This window comes from Pseudonaja textilis, chromosome 10 (genome assembly GCF_049901715.1).
Source record: "Pseudonaja textilis isolate UNSWEBS1 chromosome 10, rPseTex1.2, whole genome shotgun sequence".
NCBI lineage: Eukaryota > Metazoa > Chordata > Lepidosauria > Squamata > Elapidae > Pseudonaja > Pseudonaja textilis.
The window spans coordinates 12,491,425-12,505,164 of NC_141999.1; the positions used below are offsets into that span (position 1 = coordinate 12,491,425).

General features: G+C 38.7%; 1 protein-coding gene across 4 annotated transcripts in view; it reads left to right on the forward strand.

Moving 5' to 3' along the window:
• The window catches only part of PHACTR4 (phosphatase and actin regulator 4), an 82,492-nt gene that overhangs the window by 23,519 nt on the left and 45,233 nt on the right, over positions 1 to 13,740 (forward strand). The gene's annotated exons all lie outside the window — the stretch shown is intronic.

Consider the following 13,740-nt stretch of genomic DNA (forward strand, 5'->3'; position numbering starts at 1 on the left):
CCATTTTCGCTAGCGGGGACACCACCGCATGCCGGTCCTTTGCTATTTCCAGGCCGTCCCTGCAGGCCACATTTAAGCACCCCGTGGGCTGGATCTGGCCTGTGGCCTTGAGTATGACACCCCTATGTTAGAGCTTTCAGATTTTGACTTTGAAAAGTCTGGAATAACTTTTCTCCTTTGGTTTGAAAAATATAGAATAGAATAGAATAGAATAGAATAGAATAGAATAGAATAGAATAGAATAGAATAGAATAGAATAGAATTCTTTATTGGCCAAGTGTGGTTGGACACACAAGGAATTTGTCTTGGTGCAAATGCTCTCAGTGTACATAAAAGAAAAGAGACATTTGTCAAGAGTCAAGAATCATCAGGTACAACACTTAATAATAGTCATAGGGTACAGTAATAATTGCCACATGCAATTTCAGAAACCTCTACCAATCCTAGATAACAAGTCCCATCTGTTGATCGCATGACTACATGTTACTATGACAAGTGTAAGTGCTAGGACTGATCATAGTTGCTCTTTAAGTGCTGTCATAAATTTGAACATTCACTAAACAGGGTAATTGCTAAGCAAGGTTGTGTTGTGACTGGCCTATTTAGCTAGATGTTGCGATCACAAATCCACAACGTGGGTGTTTTGCTGTCCCCACTGAGATTGCCATCTAGTGGGTTGGGAATCGGGAGGCGTTGCTCTGTGGGGCACGATCCAAATCACCATAATGGCAGAGGGTGTTTTAAAAAAGGCCACCTTGGGACACCACAGCAGTTGGTCTCCAAAGCTCTAATGAACTGGTTGGTGCCTACAGACTGAAATGACTTGAGTTGATACAACAGAGCTGCTATTATGTTCTGTGATTGTTCTTTTAATTGAACGCTCTCTTTCCTCTGGAGCTTTTCAGCAAGCCCTTCTGTGGCCATGAGCTCTGTATGCGCTAAGCAACAATGGCAGTAGGCCTATCATCCTTGGTTATGTTTAAACTCTTCTCTAAAGCGCAGCAGTGAAATAACACAAAATATATCCTGTCTTGAAGGTTTACAATTAATGCTCAAATCTGTGCAGCTTTGGAATTGAAAGTTTTTGACAAGGGCCGCTCAAATAGTCCCAACACAGGAGAGAGATTGGAGCTCATTTTCAAGATTCAGTGATTTTTGCAAGATTTTTTGTTTGGAAAGAAAGTGTGTTTTCTTTTTAATTTAATTTGAAGGCATCAGGTGGCATTGTGCTGATGGTAGGTGCTGTCCCTCGAGATATGCCATCAGCTGCCACATTTCATACTAAATAATTTCATGCACTTGCCATTTTGACAAGCCACAAGTTGGCTTTCACATTAGTGTTTCAGGTTCGTCCTGTTATGCATGGCTGGTTTATCCGGTGTTACTGTGCTGTTGCATTGTGCCGTTGTGCTGTTATATTCTCAAAGCACTAGAGGGCATCCATGACTTAATATTTTATCCCAAAGGTGCTTTCCAAAAGACAGCTCCACTTTCTTGGCTTTTTTTCCTCGAAAAGGTTTGGCTTCTCCTCCAAATAGCTTCTGCAATTCTGATTGAATGGACTGAAGAAGCTTCTTGGGTGAGAAGCGAAATGTTTTCAAGAAAGTCCAGTTGCTTTTTGAAAAAGCACTTTGGGAACAAACATGACCTGTATGATTGAGAATCTCCATAGAGACTTAATATTTTGTTTCAGTACTAGAGTCAGTTAAAATCTTGATAGAAAACCTGTACGTGTCTTCTTGTTGCTAAAATACAAGCTATTTGGGGGATTGAAGCAAGTCTTCTCCTTAATTTAAGTTTGTATGGTTAAAATATATTCATTTGTACAGGATTTTTAATTCTGTTATTTGAATTCATGTTTTCAATCTCCATGCTTTTAGTGTTATTTTAGAGATGTTCTTATCTTGTAATTTATTGTACTTTTAACATCCTTTTTTTAAACTTTCAAATAAGTCAGTGACATATGGTATAACAATTCTGAATTAGGAGGGCATAAAAAGCCACAGGAAACTAACAAATGAAAATTTAGGATATACTTCTGGTGAGATTTTTTAAATGGATTTTGTTAAAACCTATGGTTGCAAGTAAATGTATTCTTACTAAAAACAGTAAATTTGAATGACAATTTTTCTGGGCAATCTTCCTTCCTTGGTTAATTTTAACCAGTTGTAAAGGGGTGTGTGTGATAAATCTTTATTCTTTTGAAAGGCAGAGAATCTTAATTGGATTGATGGATGTAGATGCTGATTTGAATAAATAGATAGAATTCTGCGGGGAATAGCCAGAAGATTTAGGACAAATGGGAATGAACAATTCATTTCAGCAGCTTCAAATAGTGTTGCGTGGGGAGCTATTTCCATTAAATCCCGAACTAATTTTGGCTGATTTGCTACTCCAGTTGTTGTACCAGGGCATTTCATGATTTTTTTAAAAAACACATTATGGGGTAAATTAGATTCCCACATAAAAACTAATTCACAAGTGGGCTTCCTGTCAGCTCTCTCATTCAGATGTGCTCCAAGAATTGTTGTCACAGGACAAAACAAAAAGGTGCTTGTGTGTTTTTATTAAGTGCTCAGGATTCACAGTTGCAGATAGATCCCTTATTCTCGATGAGACAAGTTTTTTTTTAAAAAAACATAAATGCATGGCTAGTTCAATGAGCCAGTTTGGTGAAGTGCTTAAGGTGCTGGGCTAGAAACCAGGAGATTGAGTTCTAGTTCTGAATGTCAGCCGGGTGACTCTGGGCCAATCACCAGGAGACTGTGAGTTCTAGTCCTGCCTTAGGCAAGAAAGCCAACTGGGAGACTTTAGGCCAGTCACTCTCTCAGCTCACAGGTTGTTCTGGGGAAACGAGGAGGAGGAGGAGGAAGAAGTACTATGTATGTTTGCCACTTGAGTTACTAATGGCTCATGGCTATTTAGCTTCCTCTGGGAGTCACACCAATCCATGCAAAGTAAGAACCAGTGTGCTGCTTTCCATTACCTAAATGGGAATTCTAAAAGTTGCAGGTACTGGTACAGTTGAATAAATCTTCTGTAGAGTCTCCATGTTCCTCTTGGAAGTCTTGCTGAACAAGCATTTAGAACCTGTCAGGACTGGAGGGTTGTCATATACAAATGCTAACCTTTTCCCTAATTAAATAATCAGGAACAGCCTCCTGGTATGCAAAGAATGAGCACTTGTTGGAAACATGATTGCTGAGTCACTATTCCAATGAAGTTACCCAAGTTAGATTTTGCATTAGCCAATCCAGAAGACTAGTGAGAAAAATGCTCCCAAAGAGACATCAAGTTGGTCATTAAGTATGGGAAATTCCATCCATCGTCTACGATAAATCCGGTGGAAGGATGTATACGTCGTACGATATAACTATCACTACAGCTACTTTACCAATGTTAGCACAACTGCAGCATATTAAATCCGCAAATTAAACCATATTGTGTATTTTGTTTGCCTTCTTACTTGGCCATTGAGGATAATGGCATAATCTAAAACATAGTGGCTTCTTTTGGACGCATTCACACTCCATTAACCTCCCATCTTCCTTCCTTCCTTCTTCAATTCTCATGCAATAGAGTACTACGACAAAATTCCTTGTATCTCATTTTAGAGATTGCTCATTCTAAAACTTTCAGCTGAGAAGTTTCAAAGGAAAGCACTTCCTTAGGAGTCATGATTTGAGAAATATGGTAAGGAACCCAGCTAAGAAGGGAAATTCTGAGTGAAGTTGCAGAGCCAGTATTGTTCACAGGTACTGTGTAATGCCAGAGGTATATTCCTACTATCATAGAATCATAGAACTGGAAGAGACTTCAGAAATCTTATAGCTCAGGGCAGGAATCCTTATTCTATTGAAGACAAATGGTTGAACACCTCTAGTGATGGCAGTGTCTCTATGCCTTATGGAAAAAGCAACCATTTTGGGTTAAATTATCATACCAGGAAGACTTTTCTTCTGGGTTCCTTCTTCTGGGACCTGTAAAACTGATGAAATTATTGTTATCGACTTGAAAAATGGCAGGATTACAAATCAGAATGGATGTCTGTGATAGTGTTTAGCTGCTTCAGAGAGCCTAAAGCTTTTCCCATTTATTATCGAAATGTTGTAGAAACGGTGATTAAAAACACTCAACTAGATTCAGCCACAGGCATCTTCTCTGATAAGGTGGTAGGCGTGGGAAAAAATATTTGCCTGAGGATTTGGAGCGTAGTCAACTTAGACAATATGGACGACTGCCTAAAATGGTATGGCATCACCTGGTGTTCTTGTCTCTGTATCGGGAGGGAAAGTGTTGAGCAAGGGGGTGGCTGATCCTTATGAAGCTAACGAAATCATAACGGAGGTGAAATCAGATGGTTCATGTTCAGTTCTTAATTCAACTACGTTCCACATAGATCCTTTTGCAACAGATGAACCTTCGTTGGTTTCATAAGGTTTGAAGGGTGGCTCTTCATACTTTCCTTCTGTTTGTCTGTGTCTTAAGCATAATAGATGGTAAGATAATTTGCGGACGTAACATTACAATGAAAATTAGTCTCTGGCTCTTAATTCCATTCCCTTGCACTCAGCTTGTGTTTTAATTAAAAAAAAATAGACCCACCTTAAGTGCTCCGGCATTAATTGCTTCTCTACTTCGGTCACAAGTTGATTGCTTCGCGCAAAATCTAAACAGCCAAAAGAGAGACTCCCACGAACTTTGAAACCCAGGCGTGTTAATGCCGCTCTTAAAACAAAAAAAGCAAAACGGAAGGCGTGGTATTTAGAGGAAAAACAAAAGAAGTCAGGAAGGATGGAAACTTGCATCTGGTGGAGGATAACCTCTTAAGTAGCTGCTCCTTTCATAAAAATGCAAGTCCAGCTGTGCCGTGTTTACCTGTTTCACTGTTATCGTTCGGGGGCCAGTTTTCCTTTTGTTCTGCGGAATGGTCTTCATGTGGTGAGCAGCTGTTGTTTTATTGTCAGAAGGGCTGGGTCTTCAGCTCAACATTTCCATCATGTTTGAGAGATGCAGAGCCTTTGGGGGAGGCATCAGATTTTTGTAGGTGGTTCCAGCCTTAGTATACACACACACACACACACACACGCTCTCGTTTTATAGGGATGGCTTATTAAGCTGCTTTGCTTCTCGCGCCTACAATTTGTGGGTACTTCAACACTGGAGGCTTTTAAGAAGAGACTGAAATGGTGCAGGGTCTCCTGCTTGAGTAGAGGGTTGGACTAGAAGACCTCCAAGGTCTAGTCCTGTTCTGTTCTGTTCTGTTCTGTTCTGGTCTAGTCTAGTCTAGTCTAGTCTAGTCTATGCCGTGCTGTGCCATGCCGTGCCATTCCACTCCACTCCACTCCATTCTCTACTCCTACTCCTACTCTATTCTACTCATACCTATCCCATTCTATATTCTATTCTACATTCTGTTCTAAAGAGTACTGTTAATTCTGTTCTGTTCTGTTCCAAAGAGTACTCTTGTTCTGTTCTGAACTGAGAGTAGTGCTTTCAGAAGTCTAGAGGAAAATCTTCCACAGGCCCCACTTTTGGGGATGCTGCAGAGATCGCAAAATTCCCTGTACTCCAGGAGAGTTTTAGAGCACGTCAATCTATATATATAAAAGGAAAATACCCCTCACGCATCATCACAAAATCTGCAGAACCGTAAAGCCTACAAACTTGAAATTTGGCAGGTATGTTCCTCTTGGCTTCTATGTGCTTACTAAGAGAGGATTTTTTGAAATGACCATCAGAGCATTAGTATTTCTTATATCATTATTATTATTAACACACTCTGATGCTAAGGAGTTCTACTCCCCCTCCCCACCAGAAAATAAATCTGTTCCAAATGCAAAACACAAGGAGAGGAGAGGAGTTTCGGTTTCTGTTTTACTTTCACAGCAGCAACCAGCTTTAACAGTTGAGCTAAGCCACGCCCAGGCTCCTTGCTGTCTCCTTGCTCACACAGCAAATGCTCTCTCAGTTTCCAAACAGCCCTCAACTCTCTCACACACTGGCAGGACGCTAGCCAGATGAATACCGATGGATGCTGGTAGGCAGAGGCAGAATTCCCGCCCCCCTTATTTTCCTCCCCCAAAACTAAGCCCAATCACATAGTTTCGTAGCAAAGCACGGGTATAGAGCTAATTATTTTATAGTCCCATTTGATCACAGTGGAAAGAATGGAGGAGCATTTGGGAGGATGCTGGGTGAGAAGAGCCACTATAGCTCTCAAGATCTTACCTGGTCAGAAAATATGGGGTGCTTTCTTTGTTCTGCAAAGTACAGCAATTGAGTAATATCAGCATTTTAAAAAAAATATAAAGGAACACTAAAGATGTTGTCTGGATGGGTAACAAAATGTCTGCAAGAAAACATCCAAGCTCAGAGAGCACAAAGGATCCCACAATCCAGAAAATTTTTTGATCAAGGAGCTTCTATATCTCAGTACTCTGCTATTTCTTTTTCCTATGCCCAATTGGGTGGTTTTCCCACAGTGGTTACTTCCATGCTATTGAACTGCTTTATAATAGCCTTTTCTTCTTTTTTTCATGGGACCTGCTTGAAGGCTGCTGGATGGAAAACAAATTATTGTCTAGGCATGCGTTAAACAGGGGTCCCCAAACTTGGCAACTTTAAGACTTGTGGACTTCAACTCTCAGAATTCTCCAGCCAGAGCTGGCTGGAGAATTCTGGGAGTTGAAGTCCACAAGTCTTACAGTTGCCAAGTTTGGAGACCTCTGTGTTAACTGGTATTTCTCAAAGATTCTTTTTCAAAACTCTCTGTGGGGCGGGGAGGATTATTTTAAACCTGTTTGATTTTCTAAGATTTTATATTCTACACACTGTCACCGTTCTGTGTTGCCATTCAGACGTTACAGTTAATCACAATCATAGTTGAGATTGGAATTAACGGTCGTAAGTCATTGCAGTCATTAAGCGGGTCCCTACATAACCACATCTGATTGAAAGACCTTTTTTGTGGTCGGTAAGCAAATGTGCTGGTCTTTAAGCAAATCCACTTTATTGGAAACTGGTAAGGTAAGGTAAGGTAAATTCCAGAACCTGACAAAAAAACATTGAAAATCACAATCGTCTGACCACCAACTGTAAAGGTGAGCTAATTGCAAAATGGTCCAAATGCAATCACATTAATGTCAGGGAGTTCTATGTAACCATCAGAACTTCAAAGTCATCTCCTAAGTACCTCTTGCAGGGACCATCAGAACTTAGAGCAGTTGTTAAGCGACCAGTCGTTAAGTGAGGACTACCTGTACTGAGTCACAACTCCAGCATTGGTCCTACTGGCTGAAGTTTGGGAAGATGTATGCAGTTCAACATCTTTGTCAGAGCATTTGCAGCGTGACTATTATTATTTTATTTTATTTTATTTATTTTATTTTATTTGTCAATTGTTTACAAGATAATAAGTATAAGTGTATACATAGTTATGAATACATGAAATGGGTACATATAAGAAAAATAAAAGAAAAATAAAAGAAACAATAGGACAGGGACGGTAGGCACGTTGGTGCGCTTATGCACGCCCCCTACAGACCTCTTAGGAAGGGGGTGAGGTCAACAGTAGACAGTCTAAGGTTAAAGTTTTTGGGGTTTGGGGAAGATTATGAAACAACCCAGGAGCAAAATACAGTACACGAAGACTTAAACATTTAACAGTGGTTTATATATATGTATATACAACAGTTATATACAGAAATATATGTGGTAGGCAAAATACCTTACAAGCATTTTTTCTTCTTAACTCTACACGGAGAACTCTGCAATGAATACCAGACACAAGGAGAGAGGACGTACCCTCTAATGGCTGCCTTATATAAACTTCTCTTAAAGGGGTAGAACCCACCCTCAGTCTGAAAGAAACAGTACTTATGGTGATTCATCTTCATTGCATTAGCCTCATTGCTGTTTGGCTCTTAAATTCCAAGACCTTAACAATCTTCAAGACAACCGGACTTTCACACCTGTTTTCCATTACTAATAGGTAAAATTGCTGGTCCCTGTCTGCTTTCCTGCAGAAGGACTTCCTCATCACTTGCCATCTGATTCTTCAAGTGGAAATGGGAAGGTTTGAACGCAGTACCTTTCATGGACAACATATGTGCTATATCTCGGATTGTGCCCTTCCCATGTGAACGTAATCTTTCCCCCAGAATGTCTGTCTGTTTTAATCAATACCTGAATTGAGGAAGGATATCTGTAGCTCCAAGCCCTAAGTGCCACTGCTACCCCTAGTTTTAATCAAATTATGTATGCACTTTTCTGTAGTTATCTGAAGGGCTTTATAATGAGAAAGGTAAGAATACCTGTGTACATCTCAAACACTCAGCAAAACACCTTTGGAAATTCTATCACTGCATAGGAAGTACAATGTATATTAGTGCCCGTGAGCATGGGCAGATTAAGATTACTGGATCTCAATAATTATTTTGGCAGGCATTCCATAATCTTCTTTTGCAATTATTTTGTCTGGATCAGTTGGCAGCAGTAGGCATTGAGAGACAGGAAGAGAACAGCTCCATGTTTTATCTGCAGCTTAGAGTATTTTTTTTGTTCACAGGCATAATGGGGGAAATCTTTGTGGGGTTGCTGCTTATGATCAGCCTCGCAGCCCTGCTGGTTTTTCGATCTAAAACAGAGGTCTCTAAACTCGGCTACTTTAAGACTTGTGGACTTCAACTCCCAGCTGGCTGGAGAATTCTGGGAGTTGAAGTCCACAAGTCTTCTGGGAGTTGAAGTCCACAAGTCTTAAAGTAGCCGAGTTTAGAGACCTCTGATCTAAAAGATGGATTGAAACCCATCTTGTCACAGGTGTGACAAGGGCATATCATTAAAGAGAAAGCTGTGCTGGGATCGGTCTATAGCACTAGATTTGTCAGGAGTGGAAGTTGGAGAGTTGGGAGGAGTTTAGGGTGGGATGATTCACAACGTAAATAAGATTGCAAGATCAGGCTTGAGATGGCAAAATCTAATAACCTTCATAATCTTTTTGGCAGATATACTGGGGACTTGTAGTAACCTGAATGGAGAGGTTGTTAAACTGGAAGGATTTCTTCTGAATGCTCCTGTCTTTGGGCAAATATTTATTCATAAATTGTTTCAGAAGGTATATTGATGCAATACACAATGAGGACAAGCCTGTAATTATGTTTAGATTCACGCTCCGTGAGAACCCTTGGAAAAACACCAAAAGTGAACTAGTGTGAAGTATATACCTTTAAAATCCATACTGAAATCTGCTAATCCCTTCATTTTCCCCTTTTGTATGAAAAAAAATGTAATCAGTTCTTCTTTGAAAATGCTTTGTAAATTCATGATTTTCTCAAGATCTTCTCAAGAAATCAGCTATTGACCTTATACACACAAAGTTTGCTTTGTGGTTTAACAAGTCATTTCTCTTCCAATTCCAAAATAAAATTAGACCCAATTCATTTAAACATGAAAAAAGACTTAAAGATTTACATTTAAAACAGAGTAAAAGAGCAAACATACCGTGTAGGATTCTTAGGATGTGAATCTTCCTGGTTACAAGAACTAATGAATATTATTGGAATAAGGTTGCCGTATTTTAGTACCTAAAGCAATCTGTACTGGTACAGATGCATTGATGGATGGATTACAGTGAACAATGCTTTTTTAAAAGAAGATGACTTTGTAATACTTCTCTTTTTCTCTTCTTTACAGAAATGCTTTCTTTTTCCATCTAATAACCATTATTTCATATTAACCATGCTATCTCATATTAATTCAGTGCATAACAAGATTGGTCCTTCCTTCCTGTTACTTCAATATTTGATGATTTAACTGACACTTAACTGATTTTAAAGAATTGGAGGTCTAGATGCCTTGCAGAAAGCCAGTTCTGGTTTTAACTCGCCTTGTAAAATAATACGAATCTGTACCTTTTATTCGTTGCATCTCTGTGACGGACTTATGTCTTTTAAAACTGGTCAAAGTGAGCATCTCAGCTCTTCCTGGGGACTGAATTTTGGTGCCCAAATGACATTTTCTGTGTTTTGATCTTATGTTATTTCAAAAGCCTTCTGGTATTTGGGCTTTTTTTCAAGGTTGGATTTGTTTGCATTTTCTGCCATGCAGGTGTAATTCAAGATATTTGGTTGGCAACCAGCGACAGGGTTCTTGGAGTATTTCATATTGGCCTTCTTGACATTTTGAGGCTCACAAGTGCAATCAAAGTATTTATAATTTGCCTGGGATGAATTAAAGAAAGTGGATGTAAGAAGGCATGCAGACCGGTCCTCCTTTGTATCCAAAGTATAAATATTTATCTTTATCAGGTTGAGAAGTATTGCCATGTATTAAAGTAGGTGAAGTAGGTTGGGATTTGAAGGGAAGAAAAAATGTGTTTGAGTGAACCGGAAATGAATCCGGTTCACCTCCGTGCAGAATGGATTTTAAAATGTATTTATTGGGCTAAGGAAGCTGAGTGTTACACACATTTGAATATTTGCATTTAAATTCATTGGCTTGGCATGAATGGTTTTTTTAAGCAAGGCGTATGCTGCTATTGAAACTAGATTTCTGGACCTGGAACTTTCAGGGGGCTGATGGATCTTGACCTTGTTAGGATTTTTTTAATGCCATTTTCATCCAATTTATTGACAAATGTTACCTTATGTCAAATTTAATGAGAAAATAGTTTTCTACCGTAATTCTCTAAATTCAAAATTTTGGTGCTGCTTCTTGTTTCAGACTCCAAAGTTAGGGTGGGGAAATGCTCCTTGTATTTTTTGCAATGTGAAAGTTTCTAAATGCAGTGAGATGCTTAGAAAATGCAGTTTTGGTAAGAAGTTTTTAATAGAGGTTTTTTTTTTTCACCAAAGGGAGAGAGACAGCAAGTAGCTAAACCAGATTCTAAAATGCCACCAGTGGTGGTCCTATAAGGATTGGAAGACATGGTTTGCAGGCAGAAAACTCAAGATTCAATTTTCAAAACATTTAAATAGGACTGGCAATGCCTCCATTGTTCATCATTCTGCTGCCCATCAATGTAACTATCAGACCGATTTTGTATAAAGCGTTTCCTTAAATTCCTGTGACATGTTCAGGGACAGCTTATATGGAATTCAGTAACAACATTCTCACTTTTTAGCTCCACTACGCCTAAAGAAAGTTTCACTTATATGGAACTGATTTTTTTAAGGTGCCACTCATCCTTTCCCCAAGGGCAAGTAACAATGTTTTTTTTAAAATCTCATTTGTCATTTTAAGGAAACCATTTTTGCTTCTTCACATATTAGATATTACATATCTAATATGTAATACATATTACATATTCTTCACATATTTCTAGCTCTAGAAATCTCTATGTCTTAGTGTGGAATCCAGGTCTTCCTGATCAGAGTCCAATCTACTTTGTGTGACACAACTAGTTGGACTAAAGTTGGCAGGGTGACTGTATTCCGTGTTGCTGCTCCTACTGATGTTCATTCTCATTCATTCTCTCTGTCTCTTTCTCTTCCTCCCTCCCTCCCTCTCCCCCCCTCTACACAGGGGGGGGGGGAGGGAGGTAGATTTTTTTCCTTGACGGGTGTTGTTTTACACTGGGTTTGCATACTTCCTTTTCCAATCACTTTTGCAAATTGCTTGTTAACTGCTTTTCAGTTATTAGCATCAATAAGTTTTACAGCACCAGGTGAGTCTCCTTCTATCCTTAGAGAAAGCAGTTTTAAAGTTTTAAAACTTTACAGTTTTAAGCAGTTTTAAATACAAGTTTAACATTTTTTTTTTGGAATAAACAACAAAAGAGTGATTTTGAAAAGTTACAAATGGTTTAAGGGCCCAGATGGGTTTGAAATAAAACGAAGGAAATCTTTAAATCCTTAAAAAAGTAGGATAATAGTATTCTTTTGAATACAAAAAGTGATACCAATAGGATGGGAATTTGAAGGTTGGACACTAGAAGGAACTAAATATTACAATTAAAGACTTAAGCACTTAAATTTGACTTACTAATACAGAATGGAACAAAATAAATCATCATTGTATTAAATAATATTTGTCAACGAAGGACCTAGAAGTTAATTTTAAGAGTGTCTGCCATTATAGATAAAGTGTTTAAAAGATGTTATTAAAGTGGAACAAGTTTTACCACATAAAACTGAGGCTGATTTCAAAGTGGATTTAAAAATGACAAGCTACAAGGATGATATGGAAAAAGATGTCACACTGGATATACAAACAAAACCAGCTGATGGCTTAATAAGTAAACGAAATATACAAATAACAAAGCATAAAAGCAACCTGGATAACTTTACTGTGTTGGATTTATAAAAGAGACCTGTTAAAACTCTGGAGAATTTTGAGAACAGAATTTTGTGCAAAGAGGCAAAGAAAAAAAGAAAGAAAAGAAACCAAATCCTAAAACATTATTTGAAGGGATTAAAGACCAAGATTATTCAACTAAAAGGAAGGAATGTAAAGTTGGCCTATTTGATCAAAGTTAAAATAGATAAGTTGTTATCTCTGGTAACTTTTAATGGACTTTTGCCGATCAGGCGTGAACAACAAGGCTTTCAGAATTTGTAGATAACGTGCACATAAATAATAATCAGAGTCCTATCCCCTTCCATTAGGAATATCGAGAGAAGACAGATGTGTGATTTTGGGGTATACTGCATTTGTTGCATTCAGGGGAGGCACCCCTGCTTTAATTGGAGAAGTAGACAACCTCAGTGCCACACAACTTTGTTATGTGCAGCCTTTGGATTCCAGTAATGCTTTCTACTTGAAAGTGCTTTTTATTAGGAAACAGAATGTGGTATAAACCCTGCACTGAGGAATCTTCTGGATGGTAGCAAACAAGTAGAGTGCATTATATAGCATATATTCGGTAGTTTTGATCTTGGTGCCATCAGAGTCTGTTGAACGTCAACTCTTAGAATTGCATAGGCATGCTGCTTGCTAATCTCTCATCCGCCTTGGGTTTAGGAGATGCCTTCCCGCGACACTTCCTCAAGCCAGGGAATTCTCTTATCTTCTGACTGAGATCCTGCAGTTTTGCCAGTCCTGGACTTTGCGTCTTTTTGAATGATTGTATTAAAAGGATTTACCTGTGGGTCAGAACAGACAATTTGAGTTTTAAGGGGAACTTTTTGAGCTTGGTTGTTTTCCTGCAGATGTTTCCTTACAAAACTAGGCATCAGTGCTCACATGTCATGTGTCTGTTGCAAATGTACAAGTTTTATGGAAGTATAATATAACCAAACATATGTAAGAGGAGTGGCAGAACATAGGATAGAGTGAAGAGAAGGATCAGCCTAGAATCCCTACATAGCCATAAATGAACTAAGTCCTGCCCCTTCCCTTGAATTCCTTTGTCCCTTATCTAATTCCAAGCAGATGTACATTAGTTGAGAATATTCCTGTACATGGGAATGAGTACCAATAAATCAGTTTAACTGGACCTTCACGTGTGGACCTAATCTTTCGGGTCTGACAATGTATGACTTTGCATTTCTTCTTAGATAAGATTTGAAAACTTGTCATTTAGGCTTGAGTTTTGAAGTTCATGAATTCCTTCCTTTGTTCAAGGGAATCTGGGTAGATCATAAAGATCACTTTAATAAAAAATACCACAGTGACATTTCATGGTTTCCAACAGTGCTTCAAAATAGCAGGAAATAAATTATTGGTCCAGCTCATGGACCAAATAACAGGTCTAGAAATGCATTAAGCATAACATCTCTTCTTAACTTACACACTTTTATT